This window comes from Pezoporus wallicus, unplaced genomic scaffold (assembly GCF_028554395.1).
Source record: "Pezoporus wallicus isolate ANWC-B61680 ecotype Strahan unplaced genomic scaffold, APGP_CSIRO_Pwel_v1 contig_8119, whole genome shotgun sequence".
Taxonomy (NCBI): Eukaryota; Metazoa; Chordata; class Aves; order Psittaciformes; family Psittacidae; genus Pezoporus; species Pezoporus wallicus.
In genome coordinates, this window is record NW_026638720.1 from 370,531 (window position 1) to 383,193 (window position 12,663).

Here is a 12,663-nt window from a genome sequence, read left to right on the forward strand (position 1 = left end):
AACAATTTTAAAAGACCCTCTTTTCCAGCATATACTGAAGACCTTACTATGAAAAATACCATAATCTGAATTGTTAAGGCCTTTAAAAGCAAAGGAAACCAAACCAAACACACACACTCAACTCCCAACCTACAAATTCACATCGTGGATACACACACAAGCCAGCCAGAATATTACTTTTTCTGAATCTCACTAGTAGACATAATGTTGGGGCATTTACAGAACAATGTATTATAGCTCACAGTGAAGACTCTGGAAGCAGAGATTTGGATGTGGGGGACATCCTTTTTTTCCTTAGCCCAAGATCTGTAAAGAAGATGAACATTACAACAGCAAGCATAAACTTAGTACCTCAGAAGTGGGGAAAGCACTGGCCTGGGCGAATTGTAAGTCACATTGTCAGATCCTAATAATCTCTTCACCATAGCAACTCAGAAGCACGACTGCCCTATGCCATGAAATCCACTGAAGCGAGAGGGGATGAGGCCACAAGTGAAGGTTGGCCAGCCTGCCCAGAGGAGAGTGGCCCATGTGCAGTAGGGTGGCACAACCAGACCTGTCCACAGTGGTGAAGGGGAGACCCTGGTTCTATTGGCAGGAGGATGGATCTAAATGATCCCTAAGGCCCCTTCCATCCCAAACCATTCTGTGATTTATGACTTGGGCAGGGGAGGCATCATGACCTACAACTAAAACTACTCCCTTCTTGAACTCGACTGTGGCTGGCACTATCCCAGTGCTGAACGGGCATTCAGAGTTTCCAAATACAGGTTTAAACATGTAGATGTTAACACCTACTTGACAGAACAGCCATAAAGAACTAGGTAAAGAGAGCCGGTAAAAACCCAAAACTTGTTTCTTATATATGAAAGGAGCTGTGCTTGGCATCACAGGGCATAGTCTAAGCTCAGACCGCTTTTCTATGTGTTTGTGGACTGAATTGCAAGACTCAGAACAACACAGAGTCAGTTTAAGACATCATTCCACTGATCAGGACTAGTCAATAATCTTTTGTGCTAGGAAGCAGCAGAGCTTCAAATCAGTGATTCTCACAGAAAGAGGTTAAAAGCTTCTATCCACATTTTACATTATGTTACAATTCTGAGAGTAGATGCAGCACACATACCCATCATGAAACTACACGACACCAGTCTGCATACCCAGCTAGACTGAGAATATCAATCCAAAGACATGAGAAGAAACATGCCCCTTCATAACAAAAACTCAGTGTTACTGTCAGGATGGAAAGGCCTTCCAGAAAACAAAGAATAGCAAAGGAAGTCTTGAAAACTCAGAAACATGGTAAGTACTCTGTAGACTAAAATAATACTAAATGAATAATTAAATAAATTTAAGGTGCTTGAAAACCAGCAAAAATAAAAAAAACCCTCAAGGTTTGCACTATAAAATAGTAAATGCAAAGACACAAAGACACTTTCCATAGAATGCTTCATACAGAACCAAAGAAAAATGAGAATTGCTTGAAAACATAGCCACACCCACATTTTTAGCCTAGAAAGTCAGTAATGAATGGGTTATCACAGCTTGAATGCAGATGACAACTTTACCATATGAAAAAGCTTGGCATCTACAGATGCTCCTGCTCAGAACAGAATGAATCTCATCTCACCAAGAATTCCATAAAGTCAGAAAGTACATGGTGACCTACAGAAAAAGACCTAAATAATTTGGCATTTGAAGGGCAGTTGCTTCTCTTGGTGTGTCTTCATTCCTTATACTGACCAATTATCTTTAAACAAATCACATCAAATACCTGTCCCACGATGTCAAATTCCATTAGCACATGATACTAAATGCTTCACTTAGGTGCCCAGTGGCTATTGCATAATGGTAATACAGCCTTTCTAGGTCTTACTTGTAAGTTTGGAATGAATTCTTACTTATTTTTATGTAGAGTTTATGAGAGTTGTTTCTCATGTAAGAACAGGTCAAGATTAGCAGGCAGAACAACATGGGTAGGCACCTGCTGTAGACTTTCTCATGAGGGATAAGTATATGAGGCTTTCTTCAGACAACCACAAATTTTATGTATACAGGCCCTGGTTCTCACAGGGAAATTCATGCACACCTATATCTGCAGGAATAACACAGCAGAACACAAGCAGTCTAGGAAATTTCTGGTGTGCAGTGATAACTTCCTGACACAGATGATCAACGAGAGATACACTGCTAGACCCAGTACTAACAAAATAGGAAGAACAAGTCATGGGACATTAAAGTCCATGGGTTGCAGTGATGGAGCTCAGGATCCTTAAGGGAGGGAGCAGGTAAAACAAGAGGACAACCCTAGATTTCAGGACAAGATACTATAATCTCTTCAGATATCTGCTTGGAAAAATATTACAGGATACAACCCTGGAGAGAAGGAAGATCCAGTAGAGCTGTTTGATATTCAAGGATCACTTTCTCCAAGCTCAAAAAAGTCTATCATCATGTGCAGGATATTAAAGAGCCACAGGAAGCCTGTGTGGATGAGCAAGGAGCTCCCAGACTATCATGAGACTTAAAAAGAGGTGGAAGCAGAGGCAGATGACCAAAGGGGTACATGGAGTTCCAGTCAAACTGCGTACACATAAGAGTTGGGAAAACCAACATGTATGTTGATCTGAAGAACAAGGAAGGATTTGATAAAAAACAGACAGGAAAACTAGAGAATGGCCCTACTACTAAATACAGTAGGGCCCCTGATGACAATAAACACAGAAAAGGCCAGGGTACTCACATCCTTCTTTGCCTCAAGTGTCTACTGGCAAGACCAGCGTTCAGGAATTGCAGGCCCCTAAAACTGGGGAGTATCTAGAGCGAGAGAGACTTAGCCTCCGTGGAGAAGCAGGTTATGGATCACATAAACTGGACATAGGTAAGTCTATGGGGCCTAACAAATTATACCCATGAAGACTGTGGGAGCTGCCTGACTTCTGGACAAGGTTACTCTTAGTCATCTTTGAAAGGTCATAACAACTGGGACACCTTCTTGAGAACTGGAAGAGAGCAACTGTCACTCTTATCTTCCGTCTGCTTATAGACTGGCCAGCCCCAATTGATTCTCTAGGAATGTAATGCAGCAAATAATCCTGGAAATAATTTCCAGGTAAAAGGACAAAGGTGATTGGGAACTGCAAGCATGGATTTATAACGGGAAAATCATGCTTGACCACCCTGAGAATCTTCTACAGTGAGGTCACTTCCTTGGAAGGTAACAGGACGACAGGAGGTGTTCATATCCACTTTAGAAAGGCTTTTGATACTGTCTCCCATAAAATCCTCACATAAACTGAGAAAGTATGGGTTAGTAAGGACTGAAAACCAGCTGAATACAGAAGCTTGTGTCCAGTTTCACAAAGTCCAGTTGGAAATAAGTCAGTGGCACCCCAAGTGTTGACCCTGTGGCTAGTACTTTTTAATATCCTAATTAATGGCCTGAATGATAAAAACAAAGTGGACCCTCAACCGGTTCACAGGTGATACAAAACCAGGAGCAACCACCAATATCAGATGTGTGTGCTACCCTTCAGAGTGACCTGGAGAGTTGGACAGAGAGGAATTTAATTATGTTTAACAAAGAGAAATGAGAAGTCCTGCATACAGGGAGCACCCCATGCAGCAGTACATGCTGACTGCCAAGTTGCTGGAAAGCAGCTTTTTAGAGAAAGACCTTGAGGAACTCATAAACAAACTGACCATGAACCAGCAATACATCCCTGTAAGCAAACAATGTCAAAAGCCTCACGGACTGCACTAGGAGAAGCACTGCCAGCAAGCAGAGGGAAGGTGAATGTTTCTCATTACTCAGCATTTGTGAGGCCAGGTCTGGGCTCCCCCAGACATGGAGTTACAGAAGCGGTTCTAAATAAAGGCCACAAAAATGATTAAGGGACTGGAATATCTTTGATATGGTACTGTTTAGTCTGGAGAAGGCTAGTGTATGGAGGGCTCTGCCAGAACACGAGGTAATAGGCACACACAGAAACATGTGAAATTCCCTCTTCCTACACAAACTATCTTTCTACAGTGATTCTCCAGAGATTGTTGAGTCTGTAGCCATAAAGATACTAAAAACTCCTGGACATAGTCCCAGGCAAGGTACTCTACCTGCCCCTTCTTGAACAATCTCAAGAGCTCCTTTCCATCCACAATGATTCTCTTAAACGTATATATGTTTCAACATCACTAATTTTTTATTTTCATTAATGTGTTTCCTAATATTGTGCTCACCACCCCCCCCCCCCCCCCCAAGTCTTTGCCTTTTTATAAACTTTTTTCTTCTGTTCTTCTGTTCTGGTTGGGATTACTTTTCCCAATGTGAATAAACTGAGCTTCCAAACACTTCTAAAAAACCACCCCTAGAAAGCAAGCCAAAAGATACTGTGGTTCCAAGTCTGCATGTTTACTGGAGAAAGGTGTTACAAGTACTGAAGATACAGTTTATGTTCATAGACAAAAACCTCAAGATCCAAGTCAACCATTCTTCACCTTCAAAAGATACTTTTATGGGAGTTATGAAATTGTTATGAAACAAAACATATTCCCATTTTAACACCTGGTACCTATGCATTTTTGTTGTTGTTAAAAGGAATTGACGCACTAACAACAATTAATTGAAAAATTGTGTTTGGTAGCTTAAAGAGACAATTTTCTCCCTAGCTTGTCACAATTTATGTCGATCATCTCTGGCCTGCCTGCCATATACCACTCTGCTCCCCAAACCACAGCAGCCCTGTCCTGAATTCACTCTAGGTTATGTATCTCTCTTGCACTGAGGTGGTAGAAGCATGTTTTGGGGAGGGAGGGGAGTAGGGTATTGTTGAAAACTGCTTGGCCTTTCTTGGCTCAGGTGCAAAAAACCTCCTGCATTCATCCTTGTTGACTTTCATGAAGCTCCCATCAGTTCACTTCTCCTGACTGTTCAGCTCCCTCTGTTTGGCAGTACTACCATCAAGCTTCTTTGCAAACTTGGTTACAGTGCACTTGCATTGCCTCTGCAACACTGTTGGTTAAGATACTGAACAGTACAGGTCCTGCCACATACCCCTGCAGCTCCCTGCTTGTTATTATTACTTTCCAAGTAGCGTACAGCTTAGTAACAACTATCCTCTGAGCTTGACCATTCAATCTTGCCTATTTTTAAAACCATCCGGCTGCCCATCTGCTTGCATCACAACATCCTGACTAGGATAGGATATTATGGGATACAGACAAAAGAGCTGTGACCAACTGAAGTATACCTGTTGCTCTCCCCTTGGCCACACAGCTAAAAACTTTATCATAGAAGTCAGACTGGCTTGTAAGGCATGATATGCTTTTAGGAAAAAAAAAAAAATCCACTCTGGCCATCCCAAATCATCTTTACATGGCCAGCACTTCCAAGAGGACTGTCTCATGGTTTTCTGAAACAACACTGACTGGCCTTCTTTGATGGAGGCAACATCTGCCCTTCTCCAACTGCCAGGGACCTCCCCAGCCTCCAAGACTTTTCAAATATAGTAGAGAGGAGCAAGCACTCTTGGACTCATTCTTCATTCACCTCTGAGGACTCTCCCTGAGTGCTTTCAAGCACTAGGCTCCCAGAGAGAGTTTGTCAGTGAAAGGTGAGGCAATGAAGACTATCGATACTGTTTCATCGATAGACTGGTATTTTCTTTGTTGACCTTTTTACTGCCCATGCAGCAGTTAAAGCTGTGCTGTCCTGGATGTCTCTTACAAGTGTCAACTCCAAATGAGCTTTGGTTCTCTTAATATCATCCTTCTATGTTCAAAATGCCTCATTTTTATGCTGCCCCGGTTTCCAACTCCTGTATACTAACTTTTTGCATGGAGCAAAGTCATACAAGTTTCCTGTTCAGCCTTGTCAGTATCCCAGTACATTTTAGTTTCTTACCAGGATGAACAATCTTTGCAGTTGGAAGAGGTCATCCTTAAGCAGGTGTCAGCTCTGATGAACTCCCTCACCCTTCAACAGTGGCCTCCTATGAGATCCCATCTACCAGTCTGCAGAATAAAACTGAAGTCTACTCTGTTAAATTCCACAGTCTGTGCTCTGATACTCTCCTTCCACAGTTCCATAAGGATCTTGGTATCTACTATTTCAGAGTCAGTATATCTAAGGCCTACCATTGACCATCTGATCCCCACGCAGTTGTTGGTAATAAACAGATCATTTTGTTGCCTATCCAGGACCCATCTTATGTTATCCCCTTAAAAACATCCTTCAAAGAGCTTCTCGACTGCTTGCGTGCCAGTGTTACTCTGCCAGCAAATGAAAGGGAATGAGTCGCACATGAAGATGTGTGATTCAGAGACTTTTAAAGAAGGCTTTGTCATCTTCCGTACCATGACCGTATGAACTACCATCTTGATGTCATCCTTTTTAGCCTCTCCCATCCTCACCTACAAACTCTCAACCAGACTGTTGTCTTCCTGCTGGAGAGCTCCCTACACCCAAAATTCTTCATGTTCTGAAAGCCCTGCCCTCTACTTTTGCCTTTCCTGAGAAGTTTGTATCCATCCATCTCTTACTCCAGTCACGTGAGCTGTCCCATAACGTCTCCTCTATACTAATAATGTCATCGCTCTGTGACTATATGGGAACCTAATTCCTCCTGCTTGTTTTCCAGGCTGCATGTATTTGCCTACATGCACTTGAGATGGGTATCCCCCTTTTACCAATCCCAAGACCCTTATTGCTCTCACTACCCTGTATTCTTTTTGCTTTCCATGCACATACCAATACCCCACTTAACTATGGGTCATAATGTCTTTTCATCACCCAAACCTTTACTCACCAGGTTGGCCAGCCTATTGGCACAGATACTCTAGTCCCCTTGAGGATCAAAGACTTTCAGAGACAAATGGGAACCAAATTATGGACCCCATGGTTTTAAAAGCCAAATGCCTGCTGACACGAGCTGTGCAATTAGCCAGGCTTTGATCCACAGGATTTTCCTGTTCCTGTCCTTTGGGAGGATGTGTCCTCCAATGTCTTACCTTTTCACCAGCAGGACTCAGCAGCTCTTACATAACTGGCATACTTAGCTAGAGGGTAACTCTCTCTAGTAAGGTACACTTGATTTGCAACTCAAATTCGAAAACGTCAAGACAAAAGAACAGTAAATTCACAGTCCACAAGACTCAACATGCATTACAAGCATCTAGCATTTCCCTCCGTTTTGGGAAAGCAAACTGAAACACCCAACCAAGTATCAGTTTCTCCATATTGCCAGTTAAGAACAGGTAATGTGCAGGGAAATGGCACAAAGGACAACTAAAATTACTATTTATGCTCTCTTGAAGAATCAGAAAGAGGGAAATATCAAGAGACAAAAATATTTCTTCCGTGTAAGAAAAATAATTACAGGTAAGCAGTCTTAAAACTGTAATTGTGCCACTCCTGCCTGCACAAAGGAACCTCCCTCTTTAAAGCAAGAAAACAAAGCATGCAGGAAAACAATGTCTGCAAGAACAGCTATGATCTGTGCAGAATCTGGCCATTACAAAGGTGTGTAAAACAGAAATCTTTGTCTGAAGAGAGGGCAAAGGAGAAAGAGAAAACATGAAACAGTATCTGTAATAACAAGTCAGCTACCCTTCAAAATGTAGTCTTTCAGTTCTTTCTAAACTCACTGGTGTTGATTTCATAGGTGCTGAACCAAGGTACTACATCTCATGTATGACCTTCGACATGGTCACGGAGAGGACAATTACCACAGCTGCGGGTTAAAGAATTCACTCTGTTCATGCTCTCTTAATGAATTATTCTCAGTCAGATACTGTTCTTTTGTCTCTCACATTTAACAGAAACAACACATAGAATCATAGAATAATTAGAGTTGGAAAGGACCTTATGATCAGACAGTTCCAATGCCCCATGGTGCCATGGACACCAACCCTTCTCCAGTCCCAGTAGCTTACAGTGTTCCAATACCTCTTGGGCAGTTTGTCCTGCACCCCAGACTCCTTTTGCACCCATAAGAGGAGGCACTGTATGCTACTAAAAAGTCTCTTTAATAATACTCTGTCTTCATGTCCATCATATCTTTTAATCTTTACCTTTTTCTGAAGAATGTTACTTAAGTGACACAAAAACTTAATCTGGAAGTAAAAACCAGTTTGACTTCCATTAAACTTCACTACTTATGTTCAAACAGATCATTTTTTCACACACATACCTCTCCCCCTCCCAGTATAAGTTCTTTTATCTAATAGGATAATTAACTGGGACTCTACATACTCTTCCTGTTGTTAGGGTCATTCCTTTAAGAATTGCAAGATTATCACCTAAGGCTCTGTATCACAGAAGAGCTGTCTCTAGCTGTGAAGACTAGAGGAAAGCAGTTCACAGAAGTGTTTAAGAAGTTCTAGGCATCACCTCCACAGAATCCCCATGAAAAATCACAGCAGGCTTCCTGGACATTTGATTTGAAACAGTTGTGATGATTCAAATGGAGGTCTCTTCTTCAAAAGGAGACGACCAGTTCCACTGAAGTGATAAGCAGAAGAGGAAAAAAGGAGACACAAATTCACCCTTTCAGAAGTTATGTTGCCTAGAAAAAATCAGCCATCTTTATGTCTGTGCAAGAAAGCTGCAGGCAAGTTCTTCAACAATTTTAATACTTTCCTCATGAAAGCTATTTTAAAAAAATCAGTCCAAGTAAATCTTAGCAATATTCCACATATCAGCAAAACAATGTCTTCTCAAGTCAACCAGAAACAAAGATACTACATTAAATTAAATAAACTGGGAAGTTATTTTACGTAGAAAATTATACCACAAAAGTATACAAGCATCAGTAAAGGATAAACCACATGGACAGAAATTCCAGGCCTAAAGAAGAAACACTGTATGAGGACTAAACTACTGGGCACCTACAAAGCATGACAACTGTGACATGTTGATTTACCACAATGCATACTGAGAGGGATAGAAGCGTGGTACTGTTACTTTTTTAATTGTCAAAACAAGATACAACTGCCAATAATTGGTTTTTTTTTTTTGGACTACCCAGACAGGAATCTACAGAAGCATAAAACCTCTTGAAATTGTCCAGAACACCATGCAAGACTTGCTTCACTATCAGTTTACTATTCTGCAATGTGTTTAAACTCCGTAACTCTGCAAAGCTTTAATAACAAATACTATGTAAAACTTAAAAAATCAGAAATAAAATATAAATGGAAAAACTTGTTCAAAAGAAGGAACAGCTAAATGTAAAGTATCTCTACAGGTAGCCTAAAGGCGGTGTAAAAATATCATACAGCCTTCTGAGAACAACGACATACCAGACATCAGTAAAAGGAGTCTAAAAGAAGATTAAAACGAGTGTATTATACAAAATAAAAACACAAAAAAAGGGGGGGGGGGGGGGGGGGGGGGGGGAGGAAGTCCCAGAGATCGTATTTAAATGCCCCAGACCTGGCAGGTTGCACAGAAAAAATATCATAAGCCTATCTAAAAATTAGAGAGATTGATCTGAAAACAACAGATTTTTTTTGCAAGCACAAAGCCTCACACAAACACCTGCAGAACTAGAAGATGACAAATACAAAACTGAAGTTTCAGGCTCATTCTATTACTTTCCATTGCCACTCCTTGGCTAAAGGCTTCAAATTCACTACATATTCACTTACTCATGGAGAAAACCTGCAAAATTTACAGATTATTCTGATATTCTTGTAAAACTCCAAAGACTTAAACAAAATACAAGTCTTGGTATTGACAGAGTCCTTGCTAAACTCAAACTTTCAAAGTCTGACTGACAAAGTAAAAGCCAATTTTGTCTCTATCTTGAAGTCTTACAAGAAGAAAATTCAAAGCATGATTTGAACTACTTTGGTTTGATTTGGTGTGGTGATTGCAATCATGTCAGCCACGTCAAATGTTGAAATAAATTGTAAACAGCTTCCCTCACAACTACCTACCATTAACAGCCATTTTTTTTGTGCCCTTTAGATTGCAAACATTACTCTGGACAACTGCTTTCATCATGAAATAGGAAATACTTCCTCAAAAGAGAGGTACATCCTAAAAATTTAGGTAAAATCAGTTTACAGATACCACACACAGACAGTTCTCAACTGTAAAAATGCATACAGTCACGAGAGACCAAAGCCCTAAGCTCATGTATATTCAAGGACCAAAGCACTGCTCTATGCTTAGTATTCCTATTTGAGGCAAATTAAGTCCTATCTGGATAGGTTTTAGACATCCTGCGATTACAATTTTCAGTTGCAATGCAAATACAATACGAATCAGAATTATTAATAGGTGGACAATTCTTCTGTATAATGATGTCTTTCTCCCCTGCTGAGTCTCACTCCTGCCTTTGGTAATATTCTCTAATCTGTATCTGCTTCCCAAAAGATGAACTAATGGTAACAGACTACACAGGACATTTCCTTTTGGTCATGACTGAGGCATAAGTAAAATACATAATACAGATGCACTAAAAAAGAAATCCTCATGTTCCACAAGCTCCAGTTCATGTTCTTGTTATTTCCTGTTAATGTGCTAAGTGCTTCACAAAATCTTTGTTGAAAGCAATCAAGACTGGTAAACCAGACATTCAGCTATTGCATACAAACTTATACAAAGCCTCTCTGGCATAATAGCAAACAGGGAAAAAAGTCCAAGCTATATATATATATATATATATACATATATATATGAAGCAATCCTTAGAAATCTGCCTCCCTTTACTACTGCCTGCTAAGGTTGTTGTGAAGAAGTACACAAATAATCAGTCATTAACATACAATCAATTAATCACCTATATAACTCAAAGTGTTCAAAATAGATTTCACCTTTATTTAAAACAATTAACTAATACTAACATTATGGTAAGAACGCATGACAATATATCAATAAAATACTGCAGAATATCCATATATTGTATAATCATAAAGTAATAATAAAGTAACAACATATTATTACATGTCTAAAGTAATTTATATTAATATATTATGTATTATACATTTAGACTATATTAGTATATTAATATATATTAATAAACATTCAAGCAGTAAGACATTGTTTTTTATTTTGCAAACCGACATACCTAAAAGGCGAAGTGATTCTTGTTGCAGCATGTTCCTTACATGAGTTTATGAATACTAACAGATTTGTCTTGTACTTTTACTGCTAATTGAGATGGATAACTTAGGTAACACAGGTGATACAGAATTATTCCTCGGTAAATTTCAGATATGGCAGGGCTCAGATAACCTTGCTTTCTGCAAACTAGTTTGTCACTACATATACAATCTATCAATATGTAAATAAAGCCTGAATTCTTAGGCATGAAGAAAATTCAATGAAACAAGATTCCCCCTGAAAAATGGACTTAAATTCACCACTTTAGAACAAGACACTTGTCTTGATACTATGGGGAACCTCACGGTACATGTTACAGTACCCACAATATCTGAAGTTACAATCTTCAGATTTGAAACATAACTATCAGTTTATTTGGATTAAGAAAGGATTACCCTACAGATTTCCAGAGAAGATGATTTTTTATTAGACACCAGGAGCTTGCTTTTGACAATATAAAACGTATTTTAATACTTTAATGGGTAAAACTCTTGAAAGAATCCATGCAGACAACAGTTTTAAATAACATTATCAACAGACATTTGAACTTTGAGATCTGGACAGTTCTGCTTGTAGAAGGAAATGACGACCACCTCTGATTCAGTGAATGCCAGACAAATATTGAATGTGTTACAATTAAAATCTTCACCTCTCTAGACTAGTTTCCATTTCTTAATCCCTTCTGCCTACCAAGTCAGTAATTCAAGCTACCTACACAATTTCTTCTTACTTTACATTTGAAGTTTGGTTGGAGTTTGGTGGGTTTTCGTTTTGGGGGCTTTTCTTGCTTTGCCTACAGAACAAGTTTATATGACTGTTCTACGATACAAGGCTACCACAATGCACTGAGATTATCCAATAAAATTCAACTCTACATATAATACTCTGTTACTCTATATTTAAAAACCATCCACAAAACAGATTTTCATTTACCTGCATGATTTGCCAAGTTTATGTCCTTCTTATTTCCCATGATTGCCTTTTTTTTTTTAAGTAAAAAATACTGAACTGCACCTGATCATAGAGACAGAGTCATCTATGTGCCTCTTCCAACTAACCATATTCTGCACTGTAAGTCTTCCTACAGATTAATCAATTTGCCTTTCTGATAAAAAAAACCTACACTAATATGCAAATAGTCTAATTCATTTTAAGGAATACACTTGCAGAAGAATGATACTAGTCACTGAATAAATGTGGGACATGCCAACATTAAACCAATCATTTCTGAAGTAAAGAAATTTCACTTTAGTTCCAGTTTAATTTTAAAATCAGTTTCACTCCTAAGCATCCATAAACCCCACTCTTCTGCAAGGATGGAAGTGGAAGACAGGATCCATTTGCTTTTAGTTCTTTCATGTCAGAAAAGGATAATGTTAAAAGGAATGAGGAAAATTAGTGAGAAGGAGGAGGAAGGTTACAGTCTCACTCAAGAAGACTGTCAATGAAGTCTGGTCACCTGTTCATACCCACGAAGGCAATCACACAGCATACTGACAGTAAGCTATCACATGATTGCTGCAGAAAACAATACAGAACTGTACAGAAGTTTTAAA

The 12,663-nt window shown here is 39.4% G+C and overlaps 1 protein-coding gene across 1 annotated transcript in view; it reads right to left on the reverse strand.

Moving 5' to 3' along the window:
• UHRF2 (ubiquitin like with PHD and ring finger domains 2) overlaps positions 1 to 12,663 on the reverse strand; it is a 77,727-nt gene that overhangs the window by 47,601 nt on the left and 17,463 nt on the right. The gene's annotated exons all lie outside the window — the stretch shown is intronic.